The 20352-nt window shown below is 32.9% G+C and overlaps 2 protein-coding genes across 4 annotated transcripts in view; both read right to left on the bottom strand.

Moving 5' to 3' along the window:
* Positions 1-20352, bottom strand: part of LOC140052382 (asparagine synthetase domain-containing protein 1-like) — a 260219-nt gene that overhangs the window by 27176 nt on the left and 212691 nt on the right. The gene's annotated exons all lie outside the window — the stretch shown is intronic.
* LOC140052381 (asparagine synthetase domain-containing protein 1-like) overlaps positions 1-20352 on the bottom strand; it is a 143559-nt gene that overhangs the window by 8664 nt on the left and 114543 nt on the right. The window lies entirely within an intron of this gene.

Raw genomic sequence — 20352 nt, forward strand, 5'->3', positions numbered from 1 at the left:
TCAGTCCTACACAAATTATACAAATATAGAAAAGGATAGAAAAACATGAAAATCTCAATACTGTAACATACACAGAGCAAAACAAGAGCAATCGGAGAGTTGCAACTTCCGCCAGGAGTAAAAAGATAAAGAATTGTGATAAAGTGGCGTCTTATAGTTTTTATTTAGTTTTGACGTTTTTATCCTGCTCACTATATACTATATATAAATATTTACCGCCCACCATATTATCTACGAACCTTTATTTTACCATTTATCTAATTCAATAATATATATATATATATATATATATATATATATATATATATATATATATATATATATTAAATATAGAAATTCCTTCACTTGCTTGCACTGATGAAGGGCTAGTGTTGCCCGTAAGCTCTGCTAACTTTTCTGGCTGTTTTACTTTATCGTTTTGATTTAGCTTTTTGCTTTTTTTTTGTATCTCCATTGGGATCCAGCCACTGATACCCACAGCATTGTCATTTTTTCAGTTATTTGCCTTTGGATTTATATTATAAACGTGTGCCACTGATACAAAATCGTTTGTTAAATAAAGTTTATCGTTTATCATTTAACTCACACAAAAATCTCAAGAAAAATATAACCTCCTAGAGGAAGGTAATTAAACAATCACAAAAGATTGAAAGAATTAATATAATATAAAAGTTTCAAAGCAAACTTTTTTCTTTTAAAAATATGAACTTTATGATTTCCTATATGGATAGGACAGCCTACACAGACAGCAGTACAGTAGAATGCGATCAAGTATAAATACAATCTGTATAGTCTGGGGCGGATCCAGACATTTTTGAGAGGGGGGGGGGGGGGTCCGCCAATAAAAAGGGCACATCAGATATTGAGTATTTGAGCCACAGCCCCGCCATGGTGGGGGTTGTGGCGAAGCCAATTTTGTTACAGGACACACTTAGATGGCCGGAAATGGCACTCTCGCACGCAAAATCCATGATAAATGGCACCTTTCTAGTTTGCCGGAAATAACACTTTATTAGCAGGGATAACGATGCAAAATTAAAAGTTGTTATTTTTCAACCAATTTAAAAATTATCTGTTGGTATTTTGTTTCAATATTCCAATAAAGAAAGAATTACGAAAATCTGACTTGTAGTTTTCGAAATATAGGGTCTAAAACATTGCCGAAAATGATCGTTAAAGCTTGGTTCCCACTAGAACGTAACGCAAAGACGTAAACGTAACGCAAAGACGTAAACGCAACGCAAGCGTTTTAACCAATGACAAGCGAAGTTATATACAGTTAGCAATCACAAGCGAATAAGCCATCGCTTGTGATTGGTCAATTCACTTGCGTTGCGTTACGTCCTTGTGTTGCGTCGCTAGTGGGAACCACGCTTTATAGCCACGAACGTTGTAAACAAATTGCGCCATTTTTCGCTAAAATAATTACATAATTATAATTACGTTTTATAGTAATTTCTTTTATATATTAACATTGGAAATATCAATAAAATATGTTATTAAATGTTTATAAAATATATAGAGTTGTTTATTTAATGGAATTCGTACAAATTCATTGCTCTAAATTTGTGTAGTACCGTTCAGTACAGAGAGATCACGTGACTTCTTGGTACACGCGAGAGAAAACATTCCGCTGTGGGTGATTCGTGTCCACCAATCAAATAGCCAGAATCCAAAATCATTCAACCGTGAGCTCTGCCGATCGCGGGAAAGCTCAGCTTTGATTGGCTTACGATGACATCATATCACAAAATGGTGGTTTTGTAGTTGAGCCTCACGTAATTTTCACAAATATTGTTTCAAAAATGAAATAAATGAACCTTCTTTATGGTATGTGTGATTTTTCTTTAAAAGATTTGAATAATAAAGGCTTCATATTGAGAAAAAAACATTTTTTTGGCACTTATAATAAATATTTCTCAGAGAAAAAAGCACATGGCTTGTAGAACTATATTATCTTGGCGTAGGAAGACAAACAAATCCCAGGTCATGAGAGGCTCAACTACAAAAACAAGGTTGAATAGTGTAAGGACCCGTTCGATGATTTTTGAGTAAACAATCTACCGCGTATGGTCGTACGCGCCAGATAGTGCGCTAGATAGTACGATATTTTAACTACATTTTTTACATGTTTGGTTGGATGTAATGGAAATAAAAAATAGTTGATCTGATGGAATGATATGTAAATAAACAAATACTCAAAAGAATTATGTTTACAGTTCAATTATTTTCAGAATAATAATACATAAAAATGTGTTTACCAATGGACAAATAATCGCGTCAATGACATAGCGCGCATGGTAACGTACGCGGAGTTGAATCGTAAAAAGTTTACATGCGCCCTCTGTAGTATGTGAAACGATCTATTTTTAGAAGTTTAAGTAGAGATCATCACGCGTCACCACCTCTCACAATGCTCTTTGATCGGCCGCCGTAACTTAACATCGCGCTCATTGTGATAAATTTCTGTTTTAATTTTTGGGGTTAGTGTAGCCTACTCTGTACATACTAATATACACACAAATATGTCACACGAATAAAATATTGAACCTCTAAAAAAAAGGCACCCTTAAAATTTAGGGGGGGGGGGGGTCCGGACCCCGTGGACCCCCCCCTCTGGATCCGCCCCAGATAGTGAGCCCTCAATGTAAATGTTTAACCTGCTTTTTCAATAATAAACTAAATATGATTGATGTTCTTGATAAAGCAATCAAATTCAATTATGGACAGTTTTCTTTTGACACTTTGAATTTGATGTAAAACAATATCTTGCTGCCACCTCATTGAACTACATTTAGTGGGGTCAGATAAAGGTGAAATCAGCAGAAAAAAAAGTCCAAATGAGTACTGAAAATGGTGTGGTGTACTACCAGAAAGTGCTTATGGCTTAAATCAATGATATATTATACAGTCAACTCTCCCAATTCCGACCACCCTCCGGACTGACCACTTTGACCGGTTTTTTGGACGGTACGGTTTATAGAGAGTGTTTGTTTACATACCTTATACACCTCACATTGGGTTGAGAATTAGGCTAGGCCCCCTCTAACTAGGCCTAGCTAGAAAGTATTCAGTATATGATGTATGTTGACTCAACAAGGCTCTTATTATCAATACATTTGGTTTTTTGGGTCACATCCACCACACACAGGTCACACGCACGACGACATTTTTCTGTGTAGAGATGCATAGGCCACGCCTCCCTAATCATGTATCAACCAATAGAAAACGATAAATGAAAATCTAATTGCCCAGTTCTTTCTACGTACCTTGGCGGCGAACGACGATAAGAGAATTTTAACAAAACTTATTTCAGAAAAATATTAAACACAAAAGAAACGAATATAAAATGAATTGATTACATGAATTGACCTGAATTGAAATTAAGAAACTTTACAACCTTTATTATAATTTACATTAAAAATGACATTTTTACTTAAACTACTCATTAACATTTTCGCCTAATTAAAATTAAACAGTTTAATACAATATAATTTTTACTTTAAAAGACATACACATTAACATTTTAAACCTATCTAACAGCAAACCAGCTGTCCAGATTAGATTGCTTTGCGTCCCTACGCCTACGTACAATTTCCTTTTCCATACTTTGTGTAAGATCCTATACCTGCCTTTCCATAATTTGATCCCCCCTATCGCCCAAATACAATTCTTAATTTTACCTAACATACAAAGCATATCTGTGTAAAGACAGATGTCTACCATCGTCAGAATCATTACTTTCAACGTGTTCGACCTCCTCAATCTCGTCTGACATCACTTCCGGGATGCCCCACCATAACTTTCTAGATCGATCTCCCACTAATCTCCCACCTCTTCCACTGGGAGCGCATCGTCGATGGCCACATATGTATCAGCATCAACATCGCTGTCTATCTGCCCAACCAAATCGTGGACTTCTGCATCCATTACATCATCTGCATTATCTAAAGTTGAATCAACCAAGATGTTGAAGCCCAACGGTTGAAGCACTTGGTGATGGTTGTCGCCTTAGTTTCTCGCCATGCGGCTGCAGTCCAATTAACACCATCGAGGACGTTGATTTGTTTGGTAACATCTGAAGCCGATTCAGCTACATCAATTTTGGCGAGTACACTCCTCATCAGTTTGGCTCTGTAGCGGGTCTTGAAAGCTTTAATAATGCCTTGGTCTAGCGGCTGTAGCACTGACGTGGTGTTTGTTGGCAGAAATGCTAGTTTCACATGCGATTTATCTCTGTCGAAATGGGAGGATGCGTTGTCCAGGAACAAGAGTATGTGTCTGCGTTGGAACTTCATCTGGCGATTGAGGTCGTTAAGGTAGTCATCAAAAAAGGCTCCAGTCATCCATGCTTTGCGATTCGCCTTCCATACGACGGGCAGTTGGTCTTTCTTGATGTTCTTAAAACATCATGGGTTTTCAGCTCGGTTAATTACCATAGGTTTAAGCTGAAATAAAAAAAACCCACAAATAATTATGGTGACATTTGCGCCATGATGATGACTGCAACAATGATCATGACTATGAGGTAACCATGATGATGAAAATAAGAACATCGTGGCGAAAGTCAATTAACATCCAAAAAACTGATGACGATAAAAATGATTACAAATGACGAAAGAAAATGTTTAAAAATAACATCATGCTTGAAATGAATGAAGAGGATAAAACGGTCATGATCTAAGACATGCTTGGTAAATTTAATTGCAAACATAATTATGATGGTGAAAATTGACAAAGATTGTGATGGTCATGATTTAAGACAAATTACAAAATTAAGACAATCGTTAAGTTAATTCATGATCATGATGCTGAAAATTAATGAAGATAACGTGGTCCCGACCTAAAGACGACACTTAAAGGATTTAAGAATTGTGGCAACAAGGATGAATTAGTTTTAAACTATGAATTAGTTTTAAACTGATTCCTCCTTGGATGAATGTGGAAAAAACAGGAGAGAATTTAAGAAAAATAAAGAGATAAATCTTTAGCTTACCTTTTCACCAGTCATGCTGCATGTAAACATTACTGTAATCCACTCTTTTGAATTCATTACTCCGGTAACATCGTCCTGCTTTTCGGCAAGTGTTCGATCTGGTAGTGCTCTGAAATAGAGGCCTGTTTCATCACAATTGAAGATATCTTCAGGAGCCAACACATAAATCAGCGATTTTACTCTTCCATTCAATCACAACGTTCTGGTCTACATCTCCACGTTCACCAAAAACCGTCACTTGCTTGATCTCATTTCGTTTTTTCCATTTTGTCAACCATCCATCAGATGCTCCAAAGTTAGTTATGTTCAATTGCTCTGCAAATTGAGTAGCCTTTGCTTTTATCAATGGCCCGCTAATAGGAATGTTCTTATCTCTGGTCGTCTTAAACCACACCAACATTAACTGATTTAAATCATTGAATCTGATTTTCACAACTTGGAATTTTGCGCCTGTGTTCTCCTCCATTTTCGATTTCCATTTGTCTTTTGCTTTAAATTTTGTCTTTCCCACACCATATTTCTTTGCTACGTCAATTCGTTTCATACCGCTTTCTACATCATTAATTAATCTAAGTTTAGTCGCTACATCAATTTCGGTTCGTTTCCATTTGGTTGCCATAATGATAATGATGAAAGTTTGCAATGAGACACGATTTTTATAAAAAGAATTGAATTGAAAAAAATACACAAAGACACAAGATAAAAAAAGATGCCATTTATTAAACAACCAACAAATAAAAGCAAGACCGTTTTTGTTTCTTTTATTAAAACAGTAAAAAAAACAACGCCCAAATCAAAGCTTTCGGTGCTTTCAGCGTGTCACACACGATCCAGGGTGGAAGGTCAGATCAGAGTCGGACATACGGTAATGCTAACGAACTGAATGGCTTTGTTTTCTGATTGATAGGTGTTAATTGAGTCATCGGTGTTGTTATTTTCGGTAAAGTTAAGTTCAATACATCGTTTATTTTAACTGGGCGTTCGGTTTATAAGGTAATTCTATTGTTCTTGACTGAATAATTTGGTCGATATTCAGTCTGTTTTTGGAATGGATTTTTGTACAGGAAGAATAGGCAATTTTTTGAGACTTTCACAAACGGCCGGTTTAGCGTGAAAACTGGTTTTCTGGGCGGTCGGTTTTGGGAGAGTTGACTGTATAAGTTTAAAAAAACAAACAGAATCAGTATATCAAAATCACCATCATCACTTTAAGGGCTGAACCAAGAACTCTAAGAAAGATACCAAAACCATTTGGAATGGCTGAACCAGAAAATATCGGGATACTAGAGTAATGAATGGAGATAACTATACTAAAAGCAAATTACTGGTTTGAACTATATCTGAGAATCTCTTCTTGTCAAACATTGTTGAGGGGTGTATGTGATTTCAATTGTAGTATATTTCAATTTTATCATCAAGATTTACCAAAATTAGGTCACATATCATTGGAACACTTGAATGTGATAAACATTAGATTTTCTATGAATTATGTTTGTTTTACATATTACTGTGAATTTTCCAAATGTTTTTACAATTTATGCTATAAATAAAATGTGCACACTGTATGATGTATGTAAATTGACCTTGTTATTCTAAATACAATATATTGGTCTCCATGTATGCGGAAAGATTAAGTATATTATAATAAAATTTTCATTACCTAGAAAATATAACGGTTTTATAAGATTTTATTATAAATTACCTAATATTTTAATATAGGAAAATGTATTCAAGCCTATAATACAGTATTTTTATCTTATATTCCCAGAAAAAGTACTTGCATTCTCCGAACACACAATATGTTAATTAAAGAGAAGTAAATAAAATAATAAAAATATAGATTGTTTGTCTTGCTATTTCTTGTAATTGATAGATAAATTGCTGTTAAGTTGATAAAAACAAATTATTTCTATCATTCTTCGTAGTGCATATTAAGGAAAAGAAATTATTGGTAATTCTTGTCTGTCTATTTAAATTACCAACTGTTCTGATTAATATTCCAGACCAAGTCCAATAATTTGAATTGGAAACAAAATTTACTGTGCTGGAAATTCAATCAGCACAAAATAAGTCTGCTGTAAACACAATAATATGATAGTTGGTTGGCCAAGAAAGACCATGCACTCAATTAAACTGAATTAGATTATGTACAGATCCATTTTCACAGAAAACATAAACCAAAAAAAGCACATTTCAACATTCTAGTAGTAATTTCAACATACAATTTGATTCCTTTTTAGTTATTATTTGTAATCGTCTTGTTTCTATTTTTTTTCTTTATTGGTTATCCACATTTGGCGGATAACCCTTTTTCATTGTCAGGATGTTTTTTTTTTTCTATCTTATTAGTTATCCGCACTCAGCGGATACCTCCTTGTAATGGTCCTGTTTCTTTTTTTTCTTTATATAATTAATCTATTGTTATTGTTATTTTTTGTCCGCAGCAGATCTAAAAAACGGCGGTAGCAGTTATGTTGTACCTTGGCCAGCAGATGCACGTATATATGTAGTTGTGAAACAGACTTTGGTTTAATGAAAATATGGTCGCGTAGCGTAACTACGCGCGATTTCCTGAAATTCTTAGATTGACTATGAATTAAAAACCAATAGATATTTTTTAATTGACACACGTATGCTTCATGTCAAGGGTCATCTTTCTGTATCATCAGCAAAATTGTGAACAATAGTATTTTTGCGAGTATGCGCGCTTAGAAAGGTTAAAATGCTCAAAATCAATTTCTACATGTTTCATTTTATTTCACGTTTCATTCAATTTAAGCATTTCACATTAAAAAAACGCGCTTTTGCGTAATTAGCTCGTACGCAGCTTAGAAAGACCGTTTTTGCACTTGAGATTTTTCTTCTGTATACCTTTTATGATAAGTTCCTTTAATTTTTTTTATAAATTATGAATGTAAAATAATAACACACATACACGTCAAACTTCAAAAATAGTGTGCCGGAAAATGGTTAATTTTATGCAAATTTGTGTAAAAATATGCCTTTTTTGAATCGATTATAGGATGGCTGGTCACCCCCTATACTTACTATAAAGCGCAATGAGTTGTAGATATGAATTCATGTAAAATTTAGATCATAAGTATGTTATGACATCACAATATGGCCATCTGAATTTTAAAAATTGGATTTTTATCTTGTTCGACACAGTTCGTCACATTCAATAGAGCGCATATCGCTTCAGACATATGAACTTTATTGGTTATCTGCACTTAATGTCGAGCGATGTGTGTCAGAATCATATAAATCCGAGTGGTCAAATAATATAATGCAAAAACCTCATTAAATTTATACTCAAAATTGAAACCTTTCCCTAATTTAGAAAAATATTTACTTGATAAAACAAATTTTTATGAGACAAGTCTGAAATTTAAATTAAGATCTAACACTCTACCTTTAGATTGTAAAACTTATAAATGGTCCAATGATGTGTCCGGTCTTTGTACTTTATGTGGGAATGGTGAAATTGAAGACATTAAACATTTTTTATTAAACTGTAAAGCATATAATATTAGAATGAAAGAATTATCCATTCTACAAAATAATCTTGTGCTCTGTAATGATTATGACACATGGAATCATTACACAACAGCAAGTGCTGATGATAAATTACAGTATATTTTAGGTGGAGATTCTATCGCAATTTGTAAAGAATCTGAGACCTTTTTTGTTTTGTTTTGTAAACAATACACAAGAGCTGCATGGGAGAAACGGTCAGAACTTAAATCTCCCAATATATAGATTGTTTTTCTTTGTATTGTTGCTTTTATATATGATTTGTAAATATTATACACCTGTGATAACAACTATAGGTCCTCAGTACCTGATGTTGAAACACAATGGTTTGTAATGTAAACTCTTTACTATATTTTATGTTTATTTTTATATACCTTTTTAAATTATCAACTCAAACCTATGATACTGTAGGACAATTTAATACAGTACCTGTATTACCATGTTGATAATGATTTTTCTTTTATATTTTTGCCATATAATGTATTGTTTTGATGTATTATGTTAAATTGGATGCACCACTTCTGTGTGCCACCGATGCAAAGGTGTCATTTCCTAATAAATTATTATTATTATTACTTGGCGGATAACCCCTTAGTTATTGTCAGGATCTTTTTTTTTTCTTATTCTTCTTTCTTTCCATGAATTTTGTTGTGCGTGTATCTAATTTTCTCAACATAACACTGTATAACTTTATCAGAAGATTGACCTATATCAGAAGATGTCGTAATAAGGTTTTCGGTGCTGTAACATACGCATGGTTATATGATTTTTAAAAATTTATCTTAAATTCAGAACCAAAAGGCATTTGTTATTGAAACGTAAGAAAATGATAATTCATATTAAGGGTAAAATTTCTATGGAGTAAAAATGGCGTGTTGCACACAAAATTATGCGCGCATGCATGTTTAAAATTAAAAAATGCAAAAAAATCAAATTCTAATCAACTTTCTACGCGTTTAAAATGTTAAAATTTCCATGTGTGTGCAAATTTTTACGTGCGCGATAACAAAACATTTTTTTTCCAGCCTTTTCTAGTAATTTTACCAACTTTTAAACAATTTCAACTTATACGCATCATACGAGCATGTCGAATTGAACAATTTGCGCGCGTTTTTGAAAATCAAAATGATGCCTTTTTTTAAACAGTCGCTACATTTATTTTCATTACATTGATATCGGATCATGCATCAATATGGCTAACCGGACATGACGTGACGTCATCGTATGGCCACTCGAATATAAAATAAAGGATTTTTGTCTCTTTCGTCATAGCTGATCACATTTAATAGAGCACATTTCCACTTATCCGTATTCCATTCCCCCCATTTTTTTATATTGTCTAGGTCAATCAATTATTTTTCGCATGATTTACCATTTAAAAAATTGTGATGACGTCATCATGTTCAAAAGCGTGAATAACTTGGCTCACTTATTTTCATCATTCCATTAAATTTAAATATGGTATAGCTCCTCAGAGTGAAAATTGATACTCATGATTAATACTCTAGTAGCTAGATCAACTTTCATATGCACTTTGAGGTCCAGAGAATTTGACTTCAGAAATTGGTTTAGGATGGTCAAACAATCATTTTACACATTTTGAAAATGTGGCGAAAGGTGAAAAGGTCAGGGTGAAAGGTTATAATACCAAAAACCAATAGGTCCTTAAATCTCGACAACCACTGGTCACAGCAAGGTAATTTTGGTCTCAAATTGATCAAAAGGTATATATTTATATTCAGTCTAATGGGGCATTTTAGTCAAAAATGACCGGAAATGCCATTTCTAAACTTTGACCCACTACACAGAGCATGTATGTATCTCTGTAAGTTCTGGTCGTAGACACTTGAATTGGGTCCATGGTTGGCCATCACGTACTAATATTATGGGAATGCCTACCAAGACCGTCGCCATAACAACACACGTATCTGTATCTGAGCAGTATGGTATATATAGAGTCAGTTAGTTAGAGGGAGTAATAATACTGTATACTAAATAGATCCAAGACACAGAGGCTGCTCACTTTGACTTAAAAAATGGATGAGTCCTTAGTTTATTCGGCAATCTACATTGTTTGGTAAAGCGTTTATCAATGTATGTTGTCCGTTTGTAAAAAATATGTTGTTCACGTAAAAGTATGTTGTTCGTTTGTGAAAGTACGTTGTTTTTTTTTGCATTAGTTCGTTCGTTTGTGAAAGTACTTGTTTGTTTTACTTTTGTAATTTTGGCGGCGATTGCCTTCCATACATAGTGCCTTTGCAATTTAATACTAATTTTTTTTTCTTTTCAAATTAGTAACATGTGTCATTACAAAAAAAACTATCCAAAAACTAGGAACATGGAAATCCCCAAATACTGTGCTTTCAATTAAAATAAGAGAATACCAATTTTGTAAAATTGTATATGTAATGTTTCTGTTACACCACACATTTTTGGTCAAACTAACTAAACAAATTTGACTGGAAAAAAGAAAGCTTTAATATATATAATAAAATACGTCAAACATAATCTTCAATGGAGAGGAGAGTTTTTTGTATCTCTGCAAAACTTCGAAAGTGTGAATGTAGCTTAAAACCATCAATTTCAACTGATGCAGCCAACACAAATCCCGAGAAAGTCTTTTGTTAATAGTTTAGACCAGAATACAAAACATGTACTGTATCAATTAATATGTGCAATTCCTTCATTATTGACTTAATGAAAACTTGACTAACACACTTTTATTTCCCTCAATTATTTCAAGCATTTATTTACTAGATGTGCTTGGCAAACATACTGACTACTGGCACACTTTTGGACAGAAAGGTGAAAGTGTCCTGAATAATATGTTAAAAAAGTACATATTTTTAAATTCCCACAGTGACCATTATAATGTATAGTTAATAAACTTTGGCATAGATTTTGCAATGGTTTAATTTAAGAATGCAGAATAATGGCAGAAGAGTGCACTGGACAATTATTTTCAGTGATATTTTAGACTCTATATTTCGAAAACTACAAGTCAGATTTCCATAATTCTTTCTATATTATGATATTGATACAAAATATTAACAGGCAATGAATAATGTTATCCCTAGTAGTAGGCAATAGTATGTGGTCACTACAAGCTTGGAGTAATTCCCCTACCCTGGAATATGTACATTGTCATTACGATAGTTTAGTTTATGAATATAATTACACAAAATGCTTACTAGTATAGTACTACTGATATAAAAATATAAATAATTGATAATAAATAATTATTATAGTTTATGAATATAATTACACAAAATGCTTACTAGTAGTGTACTGATATAAAAATATAAATAATTGATAATAAATAATTATTATAGTTTATGAATATAATTACACAAAATGTTCACTAGTATTAGTACTACTACTGATATAAAAATATAAATAATTGATAATAAATAATTATTATAGTTTATGAATATAATTACACAAAATGTTTACTAGTAGTACTAGTACTACTACTGATATAAAAATATAAATAATTGATAATAAATAATTATTATAGTTTATGAATATAATTACACAAAATGTTCACTAGTAGTAGTACTACTACTGATATAAAAATATAAATAATTGATAATCTAAATCCAAAGGCAAATTACTGAAAAAATTAAAATGCTGTGGCTGGATCTCAATGGAGACACAAAAAAAGCGAAAAGCTAAATCAAGACGATAAGTAAAACAGCCAGAAAAGTTAGCAGAGCTTTCGGGCAACACTAGCCCTTCATCAGTGCAAGTCCTTAATTAATTGATAATCTATAATGCTACTAAATTATTCGCATATTTTACGTATCTCCTCCAAAACCACTGAACGTTACATGCTCACATTTGGCACACTGATGTTTATTGATGGGCCGCACACGATAGGCTATGTCACTTTCTTGAATTGTAAGGATAAACACTAAAAAAGGGCAAAAAATAGCAGTAATTTGATGTCTCAGCGACCATGTTACGTCATTGTATAAACTACGTAGCCTCCTCTGTTGTGTACCGCCATGGCCGGATCTACAAATACCATGCTGGGCCGCTAAAATAACAGTAGTCAACCGCATCGAATGATCGCGTCGTTGAAGTTTTAATTAATTACACCTATTCTTTGAACAGAATGACCGTAAATCACGGTTTGGCTCAGTGAGTAAAACGATGTGGCCATAGATATCAATGCTTAGTACGTTCAAGTTCAATCCGCGACATATGTAATAATTAAGTATCGCCGGTTAAAGCTAAAAATCAAAACTAGACCACAATGTATAATTACAAAACTAGCAAAAAAGATACGAAACTCCCACAAAAAAAAGTGCAAAATATAAAAAACCATGAAAAAAAAATGTAAATGAACTAAAAACACACACACACACACACACAAATAAAACGAATCCAAATGGGTGTCGTGTTTCCACAAAATATCAACATCAAAAAAAAAAATAGAGCGCAACATTTAATTTCGAACACTTTTTGTGTCCGTAAGCAGCTGTAGTTTTATTATTCTATAACTTATTTCATATTCATATTGTATCATTAAAATGTTTTAATCTGCCGACTGATTGACATACTTCATATATCCCATATCCTGAGTATTGCGCTTTTATACTTAATCATTCCATGAAAATTATTATTAAGGCAGACAAGACCGTGCAGAGCACAGGTTACTGCAATAGACCACAATTTAATTACAGAAGTAGAAAATAGCTAACAAATATCAAAACCATTGAAATAAAAATAAAATTTAAATGAATAAAAATGAACACACACAAACAAAACGATTCCAAATGGTTTTATATATTGTTGAACATGAAAACAACTTAACAATTCATGTTTCCGCAGCAATGTATTTTTAATCAATTTATGTTAAACTTTTTTATTTTATCTGTATGTATCAAATAATTAATACGGACGAAAAAAAACCCCAAAATAATATAGTTTGGCATTTTATAGTTTCGTTAGTGTTTGCGCGCGCATCATCTAATTCACACAGCACAATTTTTCTTTAGCATCTTTAAGTTTGAACAATAAAGTCTAAAGTTCCATATCCACTATTGCTTTCATTGTTTAGCCTACATATATTTTAAAGTGAAGGGATATGTGTATAACAAATCAATGGCCGTGCCGTAAATACAGTAGTATAATAATAATAGTTGTTTTTATTTTAATAATTTGTCAAAGTACAGTACTTTTATTAGAATGCGTTTTTATTATACTCGCCCATGCAAAGTATATAACCACATATTAAAGCAGAAAAAGGGTTACTGCTAGTAAATAATTATTTCTGAAGAACAATAATTAAACTATTAAGTCAAAAGTCGAGTGGCGTTTTTTGTAAGAAATATTTTATGTTTATATTATCTATAAAGTAACTGTACAAAATTATCAATGTGTATAATATAACACAAAAAAATAAATAATGCCCGCACTATTTCAAATTGCGCAAAAATTTTCTTGTGCAATTTGAATGAAAATATGAAATTCAAATTGCGCAGAAAATTTCAAACTGTGCAAGGTATTTTCAGTAGGGCTATTTAATAAACCAAAGTTTGATAGGCCTAAAATCTAATGTATACATTTATAAATAAAATGTTATAAATATAGGCCTAGGCCTAAAAGAATAAAATGATTTAAGTTTTAAACAAGAAATTTGATGACAACATTAGGCCTTTCCGTCATGTGGATAGGTGGTTATGATGAAAGTTGCAGAGCTTCCCCTTTTCTGCCTACTACATTCCACGTTATTTTGTGTTTAAATTGTGCAAGAAATTATATCGTAATTTCAAATTAACCCTTTCTTGTTGTTTTTTTGTTCGAGAAAAAAAATTGAAAATATTTCTAAACAATACTTTCAAAAGTAAATGAGTAAGTAAGTAAATTTTAAATCGATGTTTCTAAAAAAGCTCCCTGCAGTAGAATGCTGTATGCTGCAAGGGTCATCATATTTACCGGTAGGTCAATAGGATAGCTATATGTTTGTAGTTGAAAATAAAACCAAATTGAAACATCATTGATGATACCCTTTAATTGACTGTAAGTTCATTAATATTAATTAGGCTGCGTTAGGTGTATCAATACTAATAGTGAACATGGCACATTTAATGATAGTCTGATTTAACTGGTAATAGCCTACACATTTATTGGGAGATGACTTTTACCTAGTGCCATCTCATACTATAGCTCAAGGTCATTGATTAGCTCAATTAACTAAAAGTATTTGATTTATATCTGCTATTTTATATCAATTAATATTATTTCTAACAATTAGGAATGATTTATATTTCTGGATGCACTTACTAATCACATGTTCTATCTCCTTATTCTTACAAATGTATTCAAGTACACATAAAAAACATATGAAAGAAACACTGAGTCCACTAAACTGAATGTTATGTTGAGCAATTACGGTCAGTGGAAACTATCTCACCACACATGATTAACGCCCGTATTCTTAAACCGGACTTTAGTCGTAGTTCGAAGTTCGACTTGAAAAAGTCGTAGTTCGAGCTATTACTTCAAATTCGATTCAAAAACGAAGTAGTCGAAGTTTGCAGTTCGACTTAATGAAGTCGAGCTTTTAGTCGAGTTGCACACGTCTGGGTAACAAAGGCTATACATTGGCCAATGACAAGAGAGTATTTGAGGAGCAGACGAAATTTTGCGCATTGATATCACTTTACATTTTCTTACAACACTTTTTACGCATCAGGACTATACATGAAAAATAATTTTAATCGTTAATTATTAGAACAAGATCAGTATTAATTTAACAGTGAAGTACTTTTGATTAACAACAAACAAAATCTTCAAAATATATTTAGGAACCATGGCGGTACGGTAACTTTTATATTTTCTAGGCCCCCAACAAAGTATGATCGCGACGAACCACGTACTTCATAGCGTGACAAGAAAGCGCTAGGCCCCCTAAACATTCCATCGCGTGGTGAATTTCCGCATCTGCCATTGTCGCTATGGCGTGACGTAGTTGAAGTCGGACTTGCGCGAAGAAAATTATGTAATTTGTATACAGTTGTAAATAAAGATGATTTTCATTATTATAACATATACCAATGTATATTTAATTAAGCTAATATAAAAATAGATATTTCATTCTTCAATATCTGGCCAATAATAACAACTCAATGGCTGTTACGTTTTTCATAAACATCGTTTAAAAACCATTTAGTCGACCATTTAGCCTGCCCCCTCCAGGACTAAAAAAATTAATCAAAATCCGTCTCGATTTAGTCGAGGTTGGCCTGAATTAGTCGGCGATTTAGTTGAAGTTCGGTTTATGAATTAAAATGACGTCATTTTTTTAGTTTTAGCTCGAACTACGACTAAAGTCCGGTTTAAGAATACGGGCGTAAGTATCTAGATCGATGATAAATAAAATTGCCAGAGATCCCATTTATGCACATTCAATTTTATACATGTGATCAATTAATTGGAAGCGTTCCAGTAATTGAATATCCCAGATTTTATCAACAGATCGATCAATCCTATCTATACCAATGTAAATTTCAAATAGTTGGCAACAGTTTTGTTATTAAAAATGTTTTATAAAGTATTTCATGAAAAAAAGGCACAACCTGTCAACAACATATCAGAATATGAGGCAGGTGAATATTAGTATTTCCGTAGGTTTTGTTCTTTACAGGTATACATGTACAAAGGTTGACCAGTCTCAAGTCATTAAACCATTTTTTAACCAATAATTGTAAAAACTTTAGAATGCTGTGTGATAGAATGTGTTGAAAGAAGGTGATGGAATGCTCAATTCTCAGCTGGTTTGAATGGTGTGATAAATGTCCTCCCTGTCATATTAAAGATTTATTCAACCTAAAAAAAAGTAAGATCTTTTTTCCCAATTCAGTTTTGGCAGTGTCCTAGCTTCAGAAAGATTTTGCATTATTACAGTAGGTGATTCGAACTATGTAAATCGCCTATTGTTATTGATAGGATCGCTTTTCTCTTCCTCTTTCCTTCAATCTTTTTTTGTGTGCAAGTTCTGTAAAATGTACTAAGCTGTATTTTTGTACAGCTGACAGGTGTATATTCTTCTATGCCTGTAAATTATATTATATAAGATATACATACCTTATATATATATTGTTTATACTGTATCTCTACCAAGCTACCTTCCTTGTTTTCTACTCTTATTCAGACTCCACCCTGTCTCCTTTTGTTGTATTTGTTGTATTCCTGTTCACACAAGCAGCACTTATACTATGACATTATCCAAATTCCTTCACTTGCACTGATGAAGGGCTAGTGTTGCCCGAAAGCTCTGCTAACTTTTCTGGCTGTTTTACTTTATCGTTTTGATTTAGCTTTTCGCTTTTTTTTTTGTATCTCCATTGACATCCAGCCACTGATACCCACAGCATTGTCATTTTTTCAGTAATTTGCCTTTGGATTTATATATATATATATATATATATATATATATATATATATATATACGACATGTTTCGGACATAGCCCATCATCAGGTGAAGAGAATTGTAACAAAGGAGAACATATATAAGTCACAAAATTACATAATAAAACAAATCAGCCAATCAAAGGGCATAGTAAGTTATAAAGGCACGTCTCCAAAAGCTTTGGGGTACAAAGCAGAAATTACCTGTAGCCACCCATTTTTGTAATAATGAGCATTCCCTTTCGGATATTACAATTTCTGGTGTTAAGGTATGTAATGGTTCTGAGACATCTCGTAGAATTATAGAAGAAAGAATAATTGTAAAGCTTGGCACTATTGCCCCTACCGGCATAAATGTACAATTTAGATCTTTTAAACATTAATTTTGCCAGAGACATTCACATATTAACAATTATTCACACTTGAAGCTTTTGTCTTTGTTTTAAATTATTTCCTGCTTTATAAGCAATCATTTCTGCTTTGTACCCCAAATACCTATATGTTATCCTTTGTTACAATTCTCTTCACCCGATGATGGGCTATGCCCTAAACATGTCGTAAAAATAAACTTATATTGAGGCAGTTTTTAACTTATTTGATCTTGATTTTTTTCTATATATCCTGCCTATGCAGCTCTTTGATTTATATATATATATATGTAATTGTGCACCTGCCTTTTATTCAAATACAATCGCTTAGCTATAACTATGCACAACTTTATGCAATTCTAAGATTGATTATAAATTCAAAATCAAAAGACATTTTCCATGAACCTTCACATCCTAGTGTGCAGAACAATCATTTCCACGCATACAAACACTTACAAGTTAATATGCATGTAATAGAAACACCATGGAGGCCTATAGGCTAGTCAATCTAGCAAAAAAAACAGCCCAAAGTGAAACAAATTGCAAACAGAGATTTTTCTTTTTTAAATGCAGGTCATATATAATGAGGAGATCAACATTTGAGCATCACACCTCTGTCACTCATCCCGATAATATGCAAATTAGCTTAAATATGCAAATTAGGGTGAAATTACAGGGTTACCATCTCAAAAACTACTAGTCCGAGAGAGTTGATTTTTTCACTGATCTATTCAAAATGTATATATTTATATTTACTCTAATGAAACATTTTACGAAAAAATGACCGAAGTACAACATTTGACCTTCGACCCCATTTCTCAATGTTTGCATATACAATAATAATAATAATAACAACTTTATTTAAAAACGGATGCAACACTTGAATCACCATATTGGTGTTTTTCACAAGGCCATTACTTACTACAAAACTATTTATACTATTACACAAGTTATCATTTACAGTACAAAAAAAAAAAAAAAAAAAAAAAAAAAAGTGACTAAAATGTCTGTAGAGACTTTATTTTGTCCTCAAATGACCCAGACATAGGTTCCTAAATAGCCAGCATAGGATCACTTTGTAATTCCCAAAATCACACCTTTGTCACACACCTCGAAAGTATGCAAATTAGTAGTACAATTTAAATAAAATTTGCAAATAAGGGGAAAAAATTACAGTTGTCCTATATCTCGAAAACCACTAATGCTAGAGAGCTGAATTTTTCACAGCCGTATTCAGAATGTACATATTTCTATTTGCTCCAATCAAACATTTTACAAAAAATTGACCGGAAGTATGACATTGACCCTCGACCCCATTTCTCAATATTGCATATATAATGAAACTAAAATGTCTGTAGAGACTTTGTTTTGCAATTAGTTACATGAAATATGCAAATTAGAGGGTGAAATTACGGGTTCCTATATATCGAAAACCACTAAGGCTAGAGAGTTGATTTTTTCAATAACTTGTTCAGAATGTACATATTTATATTTATTTAATTTAAGAATGACCGGAAATACAACAATTGACCCTCGACCCCATTTATCAATGTTTGCATACATAATGCGACTAAAATGTCTGTAGAGACTTTGTTTCGGACTCAAATAACTCTAGATACATGTTTCCTATAGTCAGCATAGGACCGCTTTGTAATTCCCAAAATCACGCCTTCGTTTTGGCATGGTTGGAATTCCCTTTTTTCGTATTAGTTTATGTACAGCGCTTAGAGGTTTCACAACATTAGGCGCTATATAAATCCAGGATATTATTATTATTATTTCTCAATATTTGCATATAATGCAACTAAAATGTATGTACAGACTTTGTTTTGGCCTCAAATGACTCGGATACAGGTTTTATATAGCCAGTATAATTCAAGCACCTCGAAAGTATGCAAATTAGTAGTACAAGCTATATGAAATATGCAAATTACAGTGAATTGCCTTATGTATTTCAAAAACGCTAATGACCGAGAGAGAGAGAGAGAGAGAGAGAGAGAGATATGGCAACTTTCTTGTACTACTGATTTGCATACTTTCAAGCGAAGTAACAGAGGTGTGGTTTTGAGAATTACTAAACAGTTCTATGCTGGCTATAGAAAACATCTGGGTCACGAGGAAGGCAGAAAACCAACTTTCTGAGATACATCCAACAGCTTTTAGGGGATGAAGGAGGCATGATTACAAACTGATAAGCTGTCAGAGTTAGCCAAGGACCGTTGTGGCTGCAGAAACTTGTAGTCGCCTGCTCCGCAGCCGCTCCGCAGCCGACTGATGATGATCTGGGTCATTATCAAAAAAAAAAATTAACGAAAGTATGACATTTGACCCTCGAACCCATTTCTCAATATTTGCATATAATGCAACTAAAATGTATGTACAGACTTTGTTTTGGCCTCAAATGACTTGGATACAGGTTTTATAGCCAGTATAGCATCGTTTAGTAATTCCAAAAGTCAAGCAACTCGAAAGTATGCAAATTATTAGTACAAGTTATATGAAATATGCAAATTACAGCCTTATGTATCTCGAAAAACGCTAATGACCGATAGAGATATGGCAACTTTCACCTCTTGTACTACTAATTTGCATATTTTCTAGGGAAGTAACAAAGGTGTGATTTTGAGAATTACTAACAGTTCTATGCTGGCTATAGAAAACCTGTATCTGAGTCATTTGAGGCCAAAACAGTCTGTACAGATATTTTAGTTGAATTATATGAAAATATTGAGAAATAGGGTCAAGGGTCAAATGTCATAATTCAATCAAGACAATTTTTGCGTAAAATGTTTCATTACAGCGAATATAAATATGTACATTCTGAATCAACTCTGAATTCAAATCAACTCTCTAGCATTAATGGTTTTCGAGATATGGGAAGACTGTAATTTAACCCCTAATTTGCATATTTCATGTAACTTTTACTAATAATTTGCATACTTTCAAGGTGTGTCACAAAGATGTGATTTTGGGAATTACAAAGAAGTCCTATGCTGACGATAGGAAAACTGTATCCGAGGCATTTGAGTCCAAAA

The sequence above is a fragment of the Antedon mediterranea genome, chromosome 6 (genome assembly GCF_964355755.1).
Source record: "Antedon mediterranea chromosome 6, ecAntMedi1.1, whole genome shotgun sequence".
NCBI lineage: Eukaryota > Metazoa > Echinodermata > Crinoidea > Comatulida > Antedonidae > Antedon > Antedon mediterranea.